At 37.4% G+C, this 19,340-nt stretch overlaps 1 protein-coding gene across 1 annotated transcript in view; it reads right to left on the reverse strand.

The window, feature by feature from the left end:
• The window catches only part of LOC150077094 (GPN-loop GTPase 2), a 28,062-nt gene extending 23,030 nt beyond the window's left edge, over nt 1-5,032 (reverse strand). The window contains exon 1 of the mRNA XM_090386174.1: nt 4,871-5,032. The gene's annotated coding sequence lies outside the window, so the exon portion shown is untranslated. The remainder of the gene's footprint in view (nt 1-4,870) is intronic.
• Nucleotides 5,033-19,340: the final 14,308 nt, after the last annotated feature.

Here is a 19,340-nt window from a genome sequence, read left to right on the forward strand (position 1 = left end):
ATGTAGAAAAATGAAGGTGAAAAGATGGGAAAGTAGTCCAGTGTAGTCTGAGGCAACAAATGCTAAACCTAAGCAGAGAAGGGACAAAATAAGGATATTGACACACAACTTACAAATTTATATAAAAAACAATTATATAATATATATACAGGGTGTCTCAAAAATATTGGTACAAACGTTTAGGGGAGGTAGGTAATGTGTTCTACAGGAATGTGAATCGCATAGGAACCCATAACCGGAAACATCACCATAAGTTGGTAGACGGCGCTGTTCATCAGTTCGCGTGAGAGAAAATTTCTGGTTTACTCATTCAAGCAGTAGTCATCGCATGAAGAGCATGCATCGATACACGAACTGTGAGCTGGCAGACATGCACCTAGTGTATGGATTAGCAGAGGGCAATGGACGAGCCGCTCAACAAATTTATGGAGAATGCTTCCCAGACAACATGTACCGGACCGCCGTTTGTTTGCGCGTGTGCATCAAAATTTGTGCAATTATAGGTAACAGGAGTAGTGCGGGCAGACCACGTTCAAAGCGAACTCCCGCCATGAAAGAAAGTGTGTTGAATGATCCTACTACCAGCACACGTGCCATTGCCTCTGCCTTAGGAGTATCTCGTTGCAGTGTACAGCGTGTCTGGCACGACGATTCCTTACACCCCTTTCATCTCCAAAGGGTTCAATTACTGCTACCCCAAGATCATCCTGCACATGTGGCTTTTGCACAGTAGTTTCTCCAAGAAAGTGTTCAAGACTTGAATTTTCCAGCCTATGTTTTGTTCACGGATGAGGCTTATTTCACTCGGTTAGTTAGTTAGTTAGTTAATTTGGTTTTTAGGAGCATTAGCAACTAAGGCCATATTGCTCCGGGATATGCGGTGGTCATTCCCTGACTTTCCACATCCTCCGTATTTGATGGTGACGGGCTCAAACCCCGGTCTAATCAAGAAGCGTGTGCTACGCACTGCTGCTCCTTCCCACCTGGCTACGGAGGCACCTATTTCACTTGGGAAGGCTTATTCAATCAGCACAATGCTCATGTGTGGGCTCACGACAACCCACACGGTGTGGACCCCCCATGCGGCACAACATAGCTTATAAATGTGTGGGAAGGTATGGTCTGTAACTGCTTATTCGGCCCATACCTGTTACCACCCTGCATGAACTCTGCTAAATATCTGATCTTTCTTGAACAAGTTCTACCAGGGTTACTTGACGATTTTCCAGCAAATGTGAGACGCAACATTTGGTTTCAACATGACGGGGCTCCTGCCCATTATGGAAGATGTGTTCGTGACCATTTGAATAGGCGTTTTGGGCATCAATGGATTGGCCGAGGTGAACCAGTTGCCTGGCCCCCACGCTTACCTGATTTAGTGAGCCTTGATTTCTTTCTGTGGGGGGACCCTCAAATCTATCGTGTATGAATCGCCTGTGCAGACGGAAATGGATCTCACAGCGAGACTTGTCTGTGCTGCTGCTACTGTCAAAGGAACTTCAGGTGTGTTCGACTGTGTCCACCAATCCATGCTGCATCAGTGTCACGCATGCATCACATCTCATGGTGGAACACAAATGTTTGCCACTAATTACTGTCTTGTGTCATTTCTGCTTCTTGTGCCTCTGCTACTACTTTCCCATGATGTTTCCGGTTATGGGTTCCTATGCGATTCACATTCCTTTTGATGTTACCTACCTCCCCTAAACGTTTGTACCAATATGTTTGAGACACCCTGTATAACGCTGAACAGAATAACAAGAAATTGGAAATAAGAAGATAGAAATAGTCTTTAGTTTATCAATTTCATAATTATTTATTTCTTATTATGCATATTTTATTATCTTCTATCACCATCTCTCTTGATTTCTTTCCCATTTTTTTTTTTTTTTCACTTTATATATACTGTATATATATATATTGTAGTTAGACCGCATTTCCAATAATGGACCTAACAACTGGAGGCATTCTGGGGACATCTAACAGGCCTATGAGTTAGCATTGTGAGGCCATTTGCCCCAAGGCCTGTGCTGGCTCTTGGCACCTCAGAAAGCAACCTCACTATAACCAACTTGTTTAATGTTGTAGCAAATATTTTCATGAAGTTGGAGGGCACCACAAAAAAAAAAAAAAAAATATGTATATTGAGTTTTTCACTGCTTCTTACATTATTTTGTTTTATATATTCATCTGTAATCAGTCCCATGGCAAAATATGTGTAATTTTGGTAACTATTTAGTGGATCACATATTTCGATTGGGGAGAATTAGTGATCATGCCTACAAATCTGAATATCAAAATGCATATTAAAATTACGAAATGATCTGCATCATACTGAGAAAGTGGTGGGAATGAGAATATACTTGCTTACAAAAAAAGTCAGTATCGTGTATTACAGTAAGTGTTATAGCAATATGGTGCAAAGGTAGCATAGGCTTTTGCTGCACTCGCCAAAAAAAAAAAAAAAAACATAAGAAAATACAAATTATTTGCTTCCCGCCTCACATAACTATCCAGTTGATATTTGAATTTATTTAGTCAGCCTCAAATACCTGTGAAGGCAACTTGTTCCAGCAATCAACAACTCACTGGCTAAAAGAAAACTTTGTACAATCTAGTCTAAATCTGTTTCCTGTAATTTGAATTTATATCGTAGAGTTCTGGAATTCTCTATAAACATTAAAATTCTGCCTTTATTCCTTTTAATAACCTCTCTGAGAGAGCCTTATAAATAGCAATCAGGTCACCTCCGGGGTGCCTGGTTGCCAAGCTGAGTGGGCTATGCAGCTTGGCAGCCACATAATCGTTGTCTTTCCTTGTGTGGTCACCTTTTTGCCAATCTCAACATGCAAGTTGTGTGCTTTTGCACCTTTTCAAGAAGCTAAATGTCTTTTTTCAGATGAGGTCTCCATACTTGAACACAGTATTCCAAATGTGGTCTTATTATTTATTATGTAGGTAGAATACTAAAGTATCAAATTAAGGGGAAAAAACAAACTGGTTCAAAGAAATGTACAAAGTTCACATGATTTTGGCTATTTTTTAATACACATTTACAATTTTTGTGAAAATATATTTACATTTTTTTTATAATTATTATGTTACATTCCAAGATCCATATTTCATTCCAAAAAAAGTTGGTATTCTCTTTAATGGATTTTAAAATGTGGCAACCCATATTTAAAATGTGGATTTTAATTCAAGATGTAACTACCATCAGGGGTAAAGGGAAGGGTTTTTGCTTTCATAAAGATAACTACAATGGAATCGGACAGTTTTTAAATTCTATACAGTGGGACCAACTGACGATGCTACCAACAGCAAATTTTAAATGGGAAGCTTTCAAGGAATTAATCTTGGAAGCTACTAGGCTTTTCATACCAACTAAGAAATACTGTTCAAGGTTTAGGCCTAAATGAGTATCGGATGAACTAATGAGACTCGTGGCAGAGAAGAAAGAGGCATGGGATACATATAAATTATCAGGCGACACAGAGCCCTATGGTAGATATAAGCTAGTCTGTAATCAAGTCACAAAGGAGGTTAGGCAAGTGAAGGCAGATTATGAGAAATCTTTGGCAAAGGATACAAAAAAAAGCAGCAAAGTCTTCTTTACTTATATAAACTGTAGAATGAAAGGGAAAATCAGACTGGTCCACTGGATATCGATGGTGCGACTGTTAATGATCCTGCTCAGATAGCTGACAAAAAACAAACAAATAAACCGAATGAGTTTGTTTGATCCCCCTTTGTGAATTGGGGATACATCTGCACATCTCCAGTCAACGGGGACTTCCCAAGTCCAATGACTCTCTCAAAAATTATGGCTAAGGTTTTGCTTACTTCCTTTGCCACCTCCTTTAATAAATTGGATAGATCTTATCCACCCAATGCACCATTCTTATGTTTAACTTCAACAATTTTTTCTCCACTTTGCTCTTGGTTATTACAAAATCATTAAGCTCCCTGTTAGAGTTTAATAAGCTTCTGTCCTCCACTTCCCTACAGAATTCCTCATGTGTGAATGTATATGCAAAATACTCATTTAGTTTCATGTTAAAATGTATCCACAATTCACAAACGGGGATCGAGTAATTATAGAACTGTTAATTTACCTTCAGTTGCAGGGAAAATAATGGAGTCATTGGTTAATAAAGCATTGCAGAATCATCTAAACAAGACAGCAATAATTCAGCATGGGTTTGTTAAGGGGAAACCTTGTGTGACCAATCTGATTGGATACTATGATGTGGTCACAAAAGAAGTGGATGCAAAAAATTCTGATATCATATACTTGGATTTCAGGAAAGCTTCTGATACTCTTGGACATGAAAGACTATTTTACAAATTGGAGCAGGGTGGCATTAAGGGCAAGTTGCTACAATGGATAAAAGGATTCTTCCTCTTGCTCAGATTACGAAAATGAGGGGGTATAAACTCAAACTGAGGAAAGACAGTTGTAGAAAAGATGTGCGGAAATTTGCCTTTAGCCAGCAGTTATTGATTGTTGAAACAAACTTCCACATGACGTTCTGGAAGTTGATAACTAAATTCAAGGAAGAACTGGAGAAACTTTTGGAGTGAATGGATGGGTGAAATGTTTTTTTTTTTTTTTTTTTTTTTTTGGCCGATGCTTTATAAGCTTGCTTTCTTGCACCATATTCCTCTACTAATGTTAACTCTAAATACCATGCACCTGAGCTCGGACCGAAGCTCCTGGCGATAAGCCACTGTGTACTTAGTAGCCGTTCATATTTTGTACGCTCTATTTACTTTCATCGAAAGCCTACCGACCACTAGACTAGAAATCCTACACAGATCTCAATTTACTGAACGATCACAATTAATTTCAAAATGTCCATCAACTTACATTTCAGCACATATATTACACACTTCGTTCTTCAGACGTTTACAAAATGAAAAACAGAACAAATTAAAATATTTTAATGAACGATTTCATGTCAACTCAAACAACAAAATCGAGTACGTCCCGAAACATTCCTTCCTGGTCACGTTCGACCTGATTGCTCCGCAGACTAACTATTATGAAAATCAGTTACAGTATTGGGAGCACACACACAGTAGTAACAACACAGACACAGAGTAATAAGATACAGGCGTTAAAACGCATCGCTGAATTACTAGTACCCAGCGCCACCAATTTCGGACCTATAAACTAACACGACCATCAAAATCCACAGAGTGCTACCGCGCATGCCCATTGCTAATCACAGAGAAGTAAGATATGTTACTACTCTGTGTTGCTAATAAAATTGGTACTGGTTTGAAAAGATTAATTCATTGAGAATATCGAGTTCATTTTCCTTTGCATTTTGGTTACTATTATTTTAATTATTTGTGTATTATTAATATTAATAATTATATTAAAACTCTCTACGCTAATTATAATTATATTAATTATTATTAGCGTGGCGAGTTAATTTTTCATTGCATTTCGATTACTATTATAATTATTTGTGTATTATTATTAGCGTAGCGATTTCATTTTTCATTGCATTTTGGTTACTATTATTTTAATTATTTCTGTATTATTATTAGCGTAGCGAGTTCATTTTTCATTGCATTTTGGTTACTATCATTATAATTATTTTATTTTATATTTTTGTATTTGTCTGCTGACATTATGAACAAGAAGTGCCTCTTATGCTGGCATTATGAAGAGAAGTGCTTCTCATGTAATAAATCTGGAGTGCGATTATACTGATTTCCGAAAGAACATTTAAGGTAAATTATCATAATTGATAGAATCAGAAAATATTTAATGAAATGTAAAAAAAAAAAAAAAAAAAAAACACTACTGAATAGCTAATTATTAACTAATTCCAAACTTATTACATTAATTAATATGAATAAGAGGTAAGCAGCACCCATTATCAATCCACTGCAGGATGGAAGCCTCCTCGAACAATTCATATTGAGGGAAATGGACCATAATCTGCTATGCACTGGTTAACAGATCAACCGTGTTTAGCAGTCAGGGGGCGTGAACTGCAGTCTACTTAAACAGTGTGTGCCACTGCACTCCCACTTCTGACCACTGTACATTAATATGAATAATGCATTGATATTAATCAAAGTAATAGTTTATCGAATAATTAAATAATTTCAATTTATAGATGTAAAGACATAATTGGATTGGGGAGTTTACTCTTCCCTTATAAAATGTGCAGTTCTATATACTGTACATGCCATTCCTGCTCATATTAACCTTTTTTCTTTTTCTTTTTAATTATCATCCGTGGTTTTGACTTTTTTTCTTTCTAGGTTACTGACTGGCTGAAAGCAGTTAGTACTAGTAGTAGGACGCCTCCGTAGCCAGGTGGGAAGGAGCAACAGTGCGTAGCACACGCTTCTTGATTAGACCGGGGTTCGATCCCGTCACCACCAAATACGGGGATGCGGAAAGATCAGGGAATGATCACCGCATATTCCCGGAGCAACATGGCCTTAGTTGCTAATGCTCCTAAAAACCAAATAACAAACAAACAAACTAGTAGTAGTGGCATATGATGCAAGAAAGCAAGTGTATGCGCTTATGCAGCATCAGCCAAAAAAAAAAAAAAAAAAAAAATCACACATTGTGGAAGTTGATAGGTTAAATTTATTTAACCTATGAACTTCCACAATGACATATGGAAATTTGTTCCAGCAATTAATCACCCGCTGGCTATTCAAAGCCTTATACACCTCAATCAGATCACCGCGCAGGTGCCTACCCTCCAGCCACTGCAATTTGCAGAACTTAAGCCTCTCTTGGTAAGAGGATCCCTTCATTCCCCTCACCGATCTTGTTCCCTTCTCTGTACATGCAAATTTACATCCTTCCTAAAATGAAGCCCCCAGACCTGTACGCAGTACTCAAGGCGTGGCCTGAGCACTGCCTTATACAGAGGGACAATCACCTTTTCCCTGCTAGCTAAGTTCTTATATATCATTCACAAAACCCCATGACCTGCCCTGGCAGCCTGTCTGCATTTCTTAGAAAACTTCCTATCTGACTGCACAATTAGTCCCAGGTCTTTTTCATTTTCTACCACCTTAAGTATAGTACCACACAGTTGATACGTTTCTCTGAGGTTACTTCTACCCATATGCAGTACTTTGCATTTGTCAAGGTTAAACTTCAGTTGCCACTTCTCAGCCCATCTGCCCAAATTATCTAGATCCTGTTGCAGTAGCACACTGCCATTACTGTCATTAACAACCCTGTCAACCTTTTTATCATCTGCAAACTTCGACACTAAGCCTGATATACCTTCATCAATATCATTGATAAATAATCAAAACAACAGAGAACCCAACACGGAACGCTGTGGGACTCCACTAATAACATTAGTCCACGAAGAGCAGCACCCATTGATTACCACCCTCTTTCTTCTCCCACTAAACCATACTTTTATCCATCGTAGCAACTTACCCTTAATATCATTCTGCTCCAATTTGTACAATAGTCTTCCATGTGCAATAGTGTCAAAAGCTTTCTTGAAATCCAAATATATATTAAAAATTATTTTTTGCATCCATTTCCTATGTAACCACATCATAATATCCTATCAAATTTGTCAGACAAGACTTTCCCTTAACAAACGCCTGCGATGTCTGAATTATTGCTGCAGTCTTGTCTACATGATCCTGCAATGCATCTTTAACCAGTGACTCCATTATTTTACCCGGAACAGAAGTTAAACTAATTGGTCTGTAATTACTCGTGTCACCCTTCGATCCCCCTTTATGAATTGGGGATACATTTGCTCATCTCCAGTCCGTGGGGACCTCCCCCCCCCCGAGTCCAAAGATGCTCTCATAATTATGGTAAGGGTTCGCTTACTTCCTTTGCCGCCTCCTTTAATATAACTGGATAGATCCCATCCACTCCAGTGCCTTTCTTATGTTTAATTTAACAATTCCTCCTCCACTTTGCTCTGTTTTTACAAAATCATTAAACACCCTGCTACAATTTGATAACCTTGTGGCATTTTCAAACCTAAATAACTCCTTATGTGTGAACATAGATGCAAAATACTCATTCAGTTTGTTTGCTAACTGAGCAGGATCATCAACAGTCGAACCATCGATATCAATTGGACCAATCAGATTCATCCCCTTCCTTTTAGAGTTTATATAATTTAAAGTTTATATAAGTAAAGAAATCCTTGCTGTTTTTCTTAGCATCTTTTGTCAAAGATTTCTCGTGTTCTGCCTTCGCCTGCCTTACCTCCCTTTTGACCTGATTACAGACTAGCTTATATCTGCCATAGGCTTCTGTATCATGGCAGCCAGTGCCATTGTTGCCATTTTTGAATAAAGTTGTCTGTACCGTTTTGTTTCCTTCATCATTTCTGTAACTCACGAGGTTCCTTTGATATACTTTTCCCATATCCAGGCCACTCCTATGAAAAACTGCAGGTAAAAACCTGACTGGTCCTTAAATTTGCACACCAGTGTAAGAGGGTTATAATTATTTATGTCATTCTTTGAATCCCCTTTGCGAATTGGGGATACATTTCCACATCTCCACATCTCCAGTTCATGGGGACCTCCCCTGAATCTAAGAATACTCTCATAATTATGGATAAGGGTTTGCTAACTTCCCTCGCTGTCTCCTTCAATATAACTGGATAGATTCCATCCGCCCCAGGTGACTTTTAACTTCAACAATTTCTCATCCATTTTGCTATTAGTTATTACAAAATCACTTAGCTCCCTGTTAGAGTTTAATAAACCTCTGTCATTCCTCTCCTTGAATAACTCCTCTTGTGTGAATGTAGATGCAATTACTCATTCAGTTTATCAGCTACTTGAGGAGTACCATCAATAGTCGAATCATTTATGTTAAGTGGACCAATCAGGTTCATCCCCTTCCTTCTAGAGTTTACATAAATAAAGGACTCTTTGCTGTTTTTCTTTGCATCCTCTCCCAAAGATTTCTCGTAATCTGCCTTATGGTCTGCCTAACCTCCTTTGTGACTTAATTACAGACTAGCTTATATTTGTTATAGGCTTCTGTGTCGCCTGATGATTTTTATCCATCCCCTGCAATTTTCTTCTCTGACACAACCCTCATTAATTCATCTGATATCCATAAATGGCCTGAACCTTAAACAGTATTTTTTAGTTGGTTTGAAAAGCCTAGTAGCCCCCAAGATTAATTCTCTGAAGGCTTCCCATTTAGAATTCGCTGCTGGTAACATCATCAGTTGATCCCACTGTAAAAAAATTAAAAACTGGTTTAGACCACTGTAGTCACTTTCACCTAATGGTTCCTTTAGCTGCAAATTCTTAATGTAATAAATTCAAATTCTTAATAAAATAATCACTGCTGATTATTCATGCATTAAATTTCAACTGCCGGAGATTAGGCATCAGAGACGTGATCTGATTGTGGTGTATAAGGCCTTGAATTGGTTCAGCTCGCTGAATTCACATGGTATTCTTCCGCTTGCTGAGAGTACTGAAAGGGCATAAATTAAAATTGAGGAAAGACAGTTGTAGAATGGATGTGCGGAAATTTGCCTTTAGCCATCGGGTGGTTAATTTCTGAAACAAAGTTCCATCTGTCGTTGTGGAAATTGATAGCTTAAATAAATTCAAGGAAGAAGTGAACAAACATTTGGTTCGAATGGATGGGTGAAATGAGAAGTTTTTTTTTTTTTTTTTGGCTGATGCTATCTAAGCTCATACGCTTTTTTTTTGCATCACATGCCTCTTTTACTATTACTAAAAGGCATAAAGTATTAAAGGTAATTTATCGTTCCCTTTACATTCTAGTAATGACCAATGCTGTTATGGATTATTCCAGCTCAGGACCCTGGATGTGCCAAGCCCATACTCACGATGTGAGCCCCGTAGTTCTGAAATATTCATGTAATTTATGTTGCAGGAATCGACAACGTTCTTTCAGTACGTAATTCTTAATAGTGGTTCGATGCAATAAATGAAGATATTCAGTAACACTCTGACGTAGTAACCAAGCCAGTACCTCATTAATGTTTCCAAACACTTTGTTCATTTCTTGTGCTTTTTCCTTACGCGAGTCACTCACATTATCTTCTGATTCACTACCTATGTTACCGACCCGCTGGAGCGTTCTGTTCTTCGATTCCATTTTCACCGTAAAAACTGGCTGATATTTCGTCATCGCTCTGGTGATGTGCAACCGGTGCTTCCGGATCCACTTCAATTCAAGCAGCTAGGTCATTTGCCCCAACATTGCCACAGCACGTTACAAGTAACCCTTGCTTCTTGTTCCGAAAAAAATAACTCTGAATAGGCGATCTGGCTATTCAGGGTTATTTTAGCGATCTCATTTTTCTAATACATTTTTTTCCCATGAGAATTGCTGGAAAACGTAAACTCGATCGCAAAGCAATCGGAAATTGCCGTTGAGATTGAGCTTACTTTCTCTCAGCGTAATCCAATGTTGTAAGCAACATCTTTCAGTGTTAATATTTTCAAAAATTCTAGAATTGTATTAGGTTTCACTAATACAGTTCTGTACAAACATGCAAAAAAAAAAAAAAAAAAAAACGAAAACGCCCTTTCCTAGCGTTCTCTATCTATAACAATAATAATCTTCGGTCTACCTGAAGACCTTGCGAAACTTCCCGGTACCTAGGCCAAAATGGCTGAGAATCTGCGCTAGATGTTCGAGATACTTCCTGCAGAGTTCTCAATAAAAAAAAAACTATCAAGTTAGGTTTTCTCGAAAACCTCATACAACTATATGTATCTTGCCCGTTAATTACATTCTTTCTCTTGTCGGGGTGTCTGTTTTGTTGGATAAAAACAGACACCCCGTTTTTATAAAAACAGAGTTTTAAGGAAGAAAAATCTTGCTGTTTTGCTCGATCCCGACGAACTCAGCCATGGAATGAAAATATTCCATAAAAGTTCCTTGCTTCAATGACAGGATTCGAACTCAGGCTCTTTATCCCGGTGTGGGGAGGTTGATAAACTGTGTTACTCTCGGAGAGAGAGTTGCCAATAGGTTCGATCCGGTCGACTAACTAGCTGATGACTTGTGATAACCGTTTTATAGCTGTTTCCCTGAAATGTAAGAATATGAAACTCGCCATGATGCCAATCATAACCTGAAAAGTTATCAGACATGCTGCATGATGTTAGAAATGGTGATTGCCAAAGCTTTGCTCTGGAGACTAAACATGGTTTTTACCACTTCAAAGAAACCAATATACAAAGTGGTGATTTTAAAGACGATGATGATGGTGGTCAATTAACATCCATGAGAGTCAACTGACGTCCATTCTTCTTCTTCCCCCCTCCCCACACTTTTCTGAATTCTTTCTAGATTTCGCATTTCTCTCGTGTTAATCCGGATACCGATTTTGGTTGATTTTCTATTTTGAGATAATTAAGTTTTTGTCTCAGTTCGCTTTGCACTGTTTCTCTCCCTTAAAGATGCAAGAACTACTGCTTGCTGTACTTTTCCGGAACATCAGTTCTCGGATCCAGGTCTTCTGAACTCTCATCATACCTGCCATCATGATTAGATTCTACTATAACTCCCCTCCTCCTCTTCGTAGCGGTTGTAGAAGTTTCCAAATTTATTCAACACTAGTAATATTTTGGCGCTGCAAGCTATTTTAACAAAGGAACTTAAAATAATAATAAAAAAATGCGCAGATAGCAGACGCTTTCTAAGGTGCGTTGATAGCGGTGACCTGTGACTAAGCACTTATGTTGTAAGTACTCTGTTTGCGTCGCTCATATACAGATAGATTAAAATATGAGTACTACAGGATGGAAGCCCGTGATACCGATACATTTTATAATAACATCTGCTACTGCATGTTATGCGATTTACATGACATATATGTGGTTCAAGAAAAGGGGTCTGGTGAATAGAAAAATCCAGAAAGACTGTCCAAAAGTTGTCCATACTTTTGATATTGAAGACATTGGAACGAAAGCATGTTTCTGTAGATGTTGGAAGTCGGAAAAGTTCCCTTATTGCGACGGAACTCATCAGAAGCATAATGAAATCTCTGGAGATAATGTGGGACCTCTTGTACTTAAACATAAGGGTGAATGATGACTGTTTAATAATTTGAATTGAATTAAAATCGGAGTTGGCTGTTTAACAAAATGTAGTTTATTAAAGGTTCGTTAGAAATATTGCTTCTGAGAAAACTCAGTTTTGGCATAATCGGAATCACGTAAACCTTTGTTATTGATTGTTAGTTTATATTTGTTAACTGTATTTGTAACTGCAGTATCTTGTGAGATATTTGTAATTAAACTGAAATATAGCATGTGAGAAATTGAATGCATTATAGGTTTTTGTTGTTTGCCTTCATTTTGTTGAGAGTGGACTGTATGCATTTTGAAATAAGTGGACAATGCGTTATGAAAAACTGAAATATTTAACAGCTATTTTGAAAATTCAAAGTCTACCCAGATCGTATTAGTAGTGGAAAATGATACAAGCATATAAATCATCAGCCAAAAAAAAAAAAAAAAAAATTCCTACATCACCTTTTCATTCCATCTAATAGTTTATCTATTTCTTTCTTGAATTAATTCAAACTACTCACATCCACTTTAACTCATTTCCACAACAGATGGAATTTTGTTCCAGTAATCAACCATCTGTTGGCTGAAGGCAAACTTTCACGTGTCTGCCCTGCACCTATCCTTCCTCAATTGGAATTTATGCACCCTCATGTGTAGTGTTGAGCAATAACTGACTCATTGACTGCATATCTTAATACCTCTTAAAGGATAGATGACTTTCACATATTTCCGTGAGGATTTTTGAGATATTTTAACAATATTAGAGCATGAACTAAGAAATACCCAAGATTAAGAACTACCTTGAGTAGTGATTTGCAAAGTGTGTTCTATGGGATCCCAGTATTCTGGAAATTCTCAATATCCATTATTATAGTGCATATAAGTTAACTTCTGTTATTTGCCTTGAAAATTCATGCTTAATCATGTATTTGCTGTTTACGGCAACTCCTTTTTTTTATGGGTATCTTTTGCATCTCAAGAGTAAAATCTGCAGTAAAAACCTAAAAACCTGCAGTAAAAAGGAAGCTTGTCCAGTACTCTATAAATAAATTTTCTGTTTTTACCTGGAATGGCCACATAAGGTCAGAGGAGTTCATAAGATACAGAGAATACAAGGACATCACTATATTTAGTAGTCAAATGGGCTTGAACCATGGTTACTCAAATATGTACTTTTGTACCCTCACGCTTGACTCAGCTACAGAGGATTATGAGAGTGGGAAATTATAAACAGGAAAGAAGTTGTAATATGCAATATATGGATGCAGTGATGGCAAGAGTTGACTAGACATTTAATTGCTATGGGAGAACTTTCCTGTAGTTTCCTTCTATTTGAACAATCAAAGAGAAGGAAATATAATATAATTAGCTGAATTCTGTAATTTTTGCTTTTCTTTCTACTAATCATGATTGGCAGGTGCTATCATTCAAGTCTTCCATGATGGTATAGGGGTTTTTCCACTTATCATTCCTTTGGGGAGCTGGAGGAATTTCTCAAGTCTCCAATCGGGGGTGTAGTTAGTCAGTTTCAGGAAGAGGGAATAGGAAAAAACCCCTGAAAATTATTTTGGGGATTTTTCCCCACACAATATGAAAATCAGCTTGTGAACACATACAGACAAATCACACAATGTAATAAGTTGCTGATGTGCCTAAAATCTAACAACAGCAACTGTTCCAGCTGTTGTTACTGATCACTGCTGTGAATCAGAGTTTACATGATAAACTTTTTCAAATATTTTTCTTAAAGCAATTTTAAGTTTCCTAATGTTCAATTAACAGCTATCCACTAATTTACCTATTTTAAATAACCCAAGCTCATTTAATTACTTTTTCCTAAAAAAGAGGTTGTCAAAACAAATTTAAATGCTCTTAATTTTTGATACTTCTATTTCCAGTCATTGTGTAGCATTCTGCATTAATAGGAAGGGACACATTGTTAATAAACAATTTATTACTGATGGGATAATAATAGTTTATTTCCATCCTCAAAGTGACTGAAGGATTTTTATAATTACAGGCTGCCTTTATATTATATTGGAGTGACATCATCCAAGATATACACAGAATGCTAAGAATTCACTTTTAAAACAGGCAAATAAATTGTGTTAAGCATCAGGTGAAAACTGTTCCATTTATATAGGAGGAGGAGTGTTTCTTAAGTGTTGTGATGGCACTCTCTTATTACAGTACAATATAGAGGCAAGCTATAACACTGAATATTATCTGTCACTCCGAGGATGAAAATATGCAATAATTTCTGAAATTTTCTTTATTAATAATTTACATGTAATTTGTGTTCCTTCCTTTTAATTTTTCAAAAATTGATTTGCATAGTTGTAATTAAATTACATAAATTAAAAGGTATACAATAATTTAATTGCATAGCTTTTAATTTTTCAATCACAGACTTTTAACTTCTGGTGCACTGCACATTTTTTAGATGCAGACTTTACACTTCCAGAGAACTGCAGTGGGCACAACAGGTGCAACTACACCTAGCCCTGTGCTTGGAGAGGTCCCATGCTTGGACAGGCATTTATTTTAAAAAAATATTAAATTACAAAAAAAAAAAAAAATTTTTCAAAATTTAATTAAAATATTTTGTATTGTAATATGAAATAATTTCGTATTACTATTATAGTAATTAAGTACACACAGCACTAGACATCTTACTTTCTCATGTTGGTTGAGAGGGCCTGCTCTTCCCTACAGAAAAGCAGTGACTGCTGAGCACTTCAAGAGCTCACCATGCTGCAGCTAGGAATATTAAGAGACCCCATGTCCAATGTTTGCACCTGACACTAAGTGAAGGGGGTACCTTAATTTAGTAAACTTAGCTTTTAATTGCATACCTTTTATAGTTTCCTAAAGTAAGGTATCCCCTTCATTGGTGGTTAAAACATGAGTCATAGTGCAGTGCTCTGGAAGTGTAAAGTCTGCATCTGAAAAATGTGCAGTGCAGCAGAAGCAAAAGTCTGTGATTGAAAAATATGGAGAATGAAGCTGCCAAAATGGTTATTGGGGATAATATCCGCTTTATATTGTAGCAGTATGCACTTTGATTTACATAAGCTGTCAGTCGCAATTAGAAAGAACTAATGAGAGAGACGATCCCAAAGAATTAGAGGAAAATCTTAATCAGTTATGCACAGTTAGTAAGGATTTTGGACTAAAGATGAATATGGCTAAAACAAAAGTAATGATGAACAAGTATGCCACGGAAAGGGAAATAATGATTGAAGGAGCAGTAATTGAAAAGGTGGAGTCATATACTTATCTGGGACAAGTTATTAGCTGTAATAATGATAAATGGCTGGAAGTCAAGAGAAGAATAAATTTTGGATGGATAGCATTCAGGAAATATAGTCACATACTGAAGAGCAATATCCCAGTTTGTCTGAAACGTAAAATAATGAATCAATGTATACTCCCCACCATGACTTATGGAAGTGAAACTTGGGCACTCACCAAAAGAATGGAAGAGAAGCTAAGAACTACACAGCGAAGAATGGAACGAATTATATTGGGAATCAGACTGTTAGATAAGAAGAGAAACACATGGATTAGGCAGCAAACTCAAGTAAAGGACATTCTTATCAAAACTAAAGAACTAAAATGGTCTTGGGCAGGACACATAGCTCGAAGACATGATGACAGATGGACTAAGAAAATAACAGAATGGTACCCAAGAGGAGCTAGAAGAAAACCTGGAAGACAAAGGCGGAGATGGATAGATGAAATTCATGAGTTTTTGAGTAGTAAATGGATGGCCAGTGCTCAAAACAGAAGGAACTGGAAAGTTGCTGGAGAGGCCTTCATCCTGCAGTGGATTGAAAATGGCTGATGATGATGAATGAGAGAGAAACCAAGCTATTCCTGTTAAGTGTTTCGAACACCAAACCAAAATATTCCTGTAGTCAAGTGTTTTGAACAGTGATGAGAAAGCAGTAATGTCTAAATAGCTTTCTGTGTTTTGGCCCACATTATAAAGGAAAGGGGGGGTGCTCTTAATATAGTTAGCTTTTGGGTAGTGCTGTTCACTTCTAGTGGGCAACAATAGAGATTTGCAGTAATATCCTCGTATGAAAATACTACTTTTCTATTGCAAATTTTTATTTGCAGTGCTTACTGAAAGAGTGCACAATGTACTCCTTTATAAGTTAGCACTGCAAATAAAAGTACTTCTGGGATTTTTATTAGTTTTTTATATACATTTATAATTTTCAAACAACACCAACTTGGAGATGGTTAGTTTCATTTACATTACATAACTCTGGGTGACATAAGGAATAGCATTTAATATCATTTAGTGTTGAATGCAGAGTTGTGCTATTATGAGCCAAGGTCATGAAATGCTTCTCCTGACAACCACACAGTCCTATATGTTGTCTGCAGAAATGCGTTACTTTATTTTTTTTTGATTTTGTGTTTAAAAAGCAAGAATTCAACTTCGAACATTTGAAAAGTCTGCAAATTATATGAATATATGTAGTTCTACAAGTATTGATGCTTGTTTATTTTTCTCTCCTAAATTTCATATACTTTCAAAATCTTATGACAGAGGTGAGGATCCTCAAAGTTGAAAAATCATGTTATATAGATTGCTCCCTTTGATAATCAATAAGATAATCAAATAATTTAAAGCAATCAAAAAACACAACGAATTAATTTCTTCATAGACTAACATTCTTTTGAACAAGACTGTTATATGTTAAAATTATTGCTGCATAACTGGTGCATGGTGTTATTGCATTTAAGGATATTACTTTAGTGTAGTATTCTCGATTAAATTGAATTTGAGCAGAAAGCATGCCTCAGACCAGAGCAGCAAAGCAAATGGCTCAAAATAGTGGAGGTGGTGTGATGCAGGGGAGAACTGAGAGGGGCGGTTGTCCTTCTGGTCATGGACTCACGAAATATACTATTTATTTGATGTTTGCAGTTCTATCTGAAACAGGACATGATATAGCCAAGGGAACTGAGAGGGGCGGTTGTCCTTCTGGTCATGGACTCACAAAATAAACTATTTGTTTGATGTTTGCAGTTCTATCTGAAACAGGACATGATATAGCCAAGGGGGGGTGTCTTTGTAAGTGTTTGATGTAACAAGTTTGAAGATATTACAGGTCAACTTAGCATTCTGATGGGCATTTATGAGAGCTTGAAGAGTAGGATGGATGCCCTCGAGAGAATTAAGTTGGGCCCATCAAGCTCTCAGCTGCCCGCCTCAACACCAGAATTTACACTTGTGCGTTAGGCAATACGGCAGTAACCCACAAGGCAGAATGCACTCACTAGTCCAAGAGGAGATAGCTGTTGTCAGTGACTTTATTGTCAGAGAAATATATTGTGCAAAAAGGACAGGTTGAATAGGACCAGGGTATGTCTACCAGGGATAAAGGTTGATGATGTACAGCAGATATCTATTAAGGGCACAAAAGCTAATATTGGTGTACATGTTGGCACTAATGACATTAAGACTAGAGGATCTGAGGATTTGCTTAACAAGCACAGGGAAATGTTGGGAAAAAGTCATAAGTTAGGTTAAATTTGAAAGTATCTGCAGTTCTGCCGAGACACAATAGGAGGAAGTACACGAAAACCTTGCCAATCAGTTTGCCCATGGAGAGATTGTGCAAGGCCCATGGGGTAGAATTTTTCTCAGTGTGGTCTGCACTTGTTAACAGGAGAGACTGGTTCTACACGGATGGGATACATTTAAATAATAAGGATACAAGAATATTTACTGATACTACTGAAACAGTGTTAGGTGGTACAGAAAACTGCTAGCTTGGGGTGATAAACAAAATAATAGATTAACAATAGCTGCAGGGAGAAGTTAAAGTGAACCTTGCACTACTTCTGTTGGAACATGCAGCAGCAGCCCTGTTTGTATACTTGCAGTACACCAATGCTAGGAATGCAGAATTTGAATTTGGGGAGTATAATGTGTATATTCCATTTTTAAAATTTTTTTTTTTTAATTTATACATAATTTTATGTACATTTACTGTCTCATTATACATATATATGATGTCATGTTACATGTGACCTGGTGCATTGTGTGTGTGTGTCGTGGTATCGAGGGTGGCTCCTAGGCAAAAGCCCATCTCCACCTAGCTCATCTGTGATGGTGTAGAACATCAATCTACAAAACTGGCCTGAAAAAGTGTTACTGTGTGTGTGGTGTTAATGTCAGGCCACTTTGCCACCAATACAAGGACAGCTGCTGCCCATCCCTAGGCATGAGAAGCTGGGTCCAGGTCTACTATCTCTGATCGTGTGTGGTGTTAGTGTCAGGCCACTTCACCACAAGGGAGCAGCCAATAGAAGGGCTGCCGTCGCCTGGGATCCTTCCCTAGGCATGAGAAGCTGGGTCCGGGTCTACTGTCTCTGTTCATGTCAATATGCACAAGTCCTGCACTCACTGGAGATAGTACAATACCAATGAGTGCTGTAATACAATTTGTACAGAAAGGACAGACAAGATAGGATGGGTTATGCTCTCAGTTAAGTGCACAAAATCTAAGGCAGTGCATCCAGTTGACATGGGTGGCCAGTGCAATGTTGAGTCATTTTGGTGTGACAAAAACTGGGAATGCAAAAATGAGAGTAGGAGTGTGTTATAGGATTAATGACTGGGATGAGTAAAATGGACAACGGTACAGAGAAATAGTGGGCCAGTAAATCAGAATGTCTTATAATGGGGATTTTTAACTTTCCAGATATTGACTGGAACTTGTGGGTTGGTCACACACACTAGCAAGACTTTTGTGGGCTTATTGGATGAATGTTTTCTACAGCAGCATGTTAGAGAGGCAACAAGGGAGATTAGTACTCTTGATCTGATTATCAAGAGTGAATCTTCATGCATTAAGAATCTGCAGATAAAAGAACCACTAGGTGGCAGTGATCACAGTGTGTTGATGTGGGATTTACTTAGACTTAACTACCATCCAGTGTTCCAGTTTTCTCTTAAAGTGTTTCAATCTACCATCAAGATTAAAATGAAGGGCTTTTGTAAAGGTGACTACAGTGGTCTCAGTTTTTAAATTCTATACAGTGGGACTTACTAATGATGATACCAACAACAAATTCTACATGGGAAGCATTCAGAGAATACATATACGCTTTTCATACCAACTAAGAAATACTCTTCAAGGCTTAGACCTAAATAGATATCAGATAAAGTATTGAGACACATGGCAGAAGAAAAATGCATGGGATGCATATAAATTAACAGGTGATTCAGAAGCTTGTGGTAGATATAAACTAGTCTGCAA

This window comes from Mastigoproctus giganteus, chromosome 12 (assembly GCF_048544385.1).
Source record: "Mastigoproctus giganteus isolate SK-2022 chromosome 12, ASM4854438v1, whole genome shotgun sequence".
Classification (NCBI taxonomy): Eukaryota; Metazoa; Arthropoda; class Arachnida; order Uropygi; family Thelyphonidae; genus Mastigoproctus; species Mastigoproctus giganteus.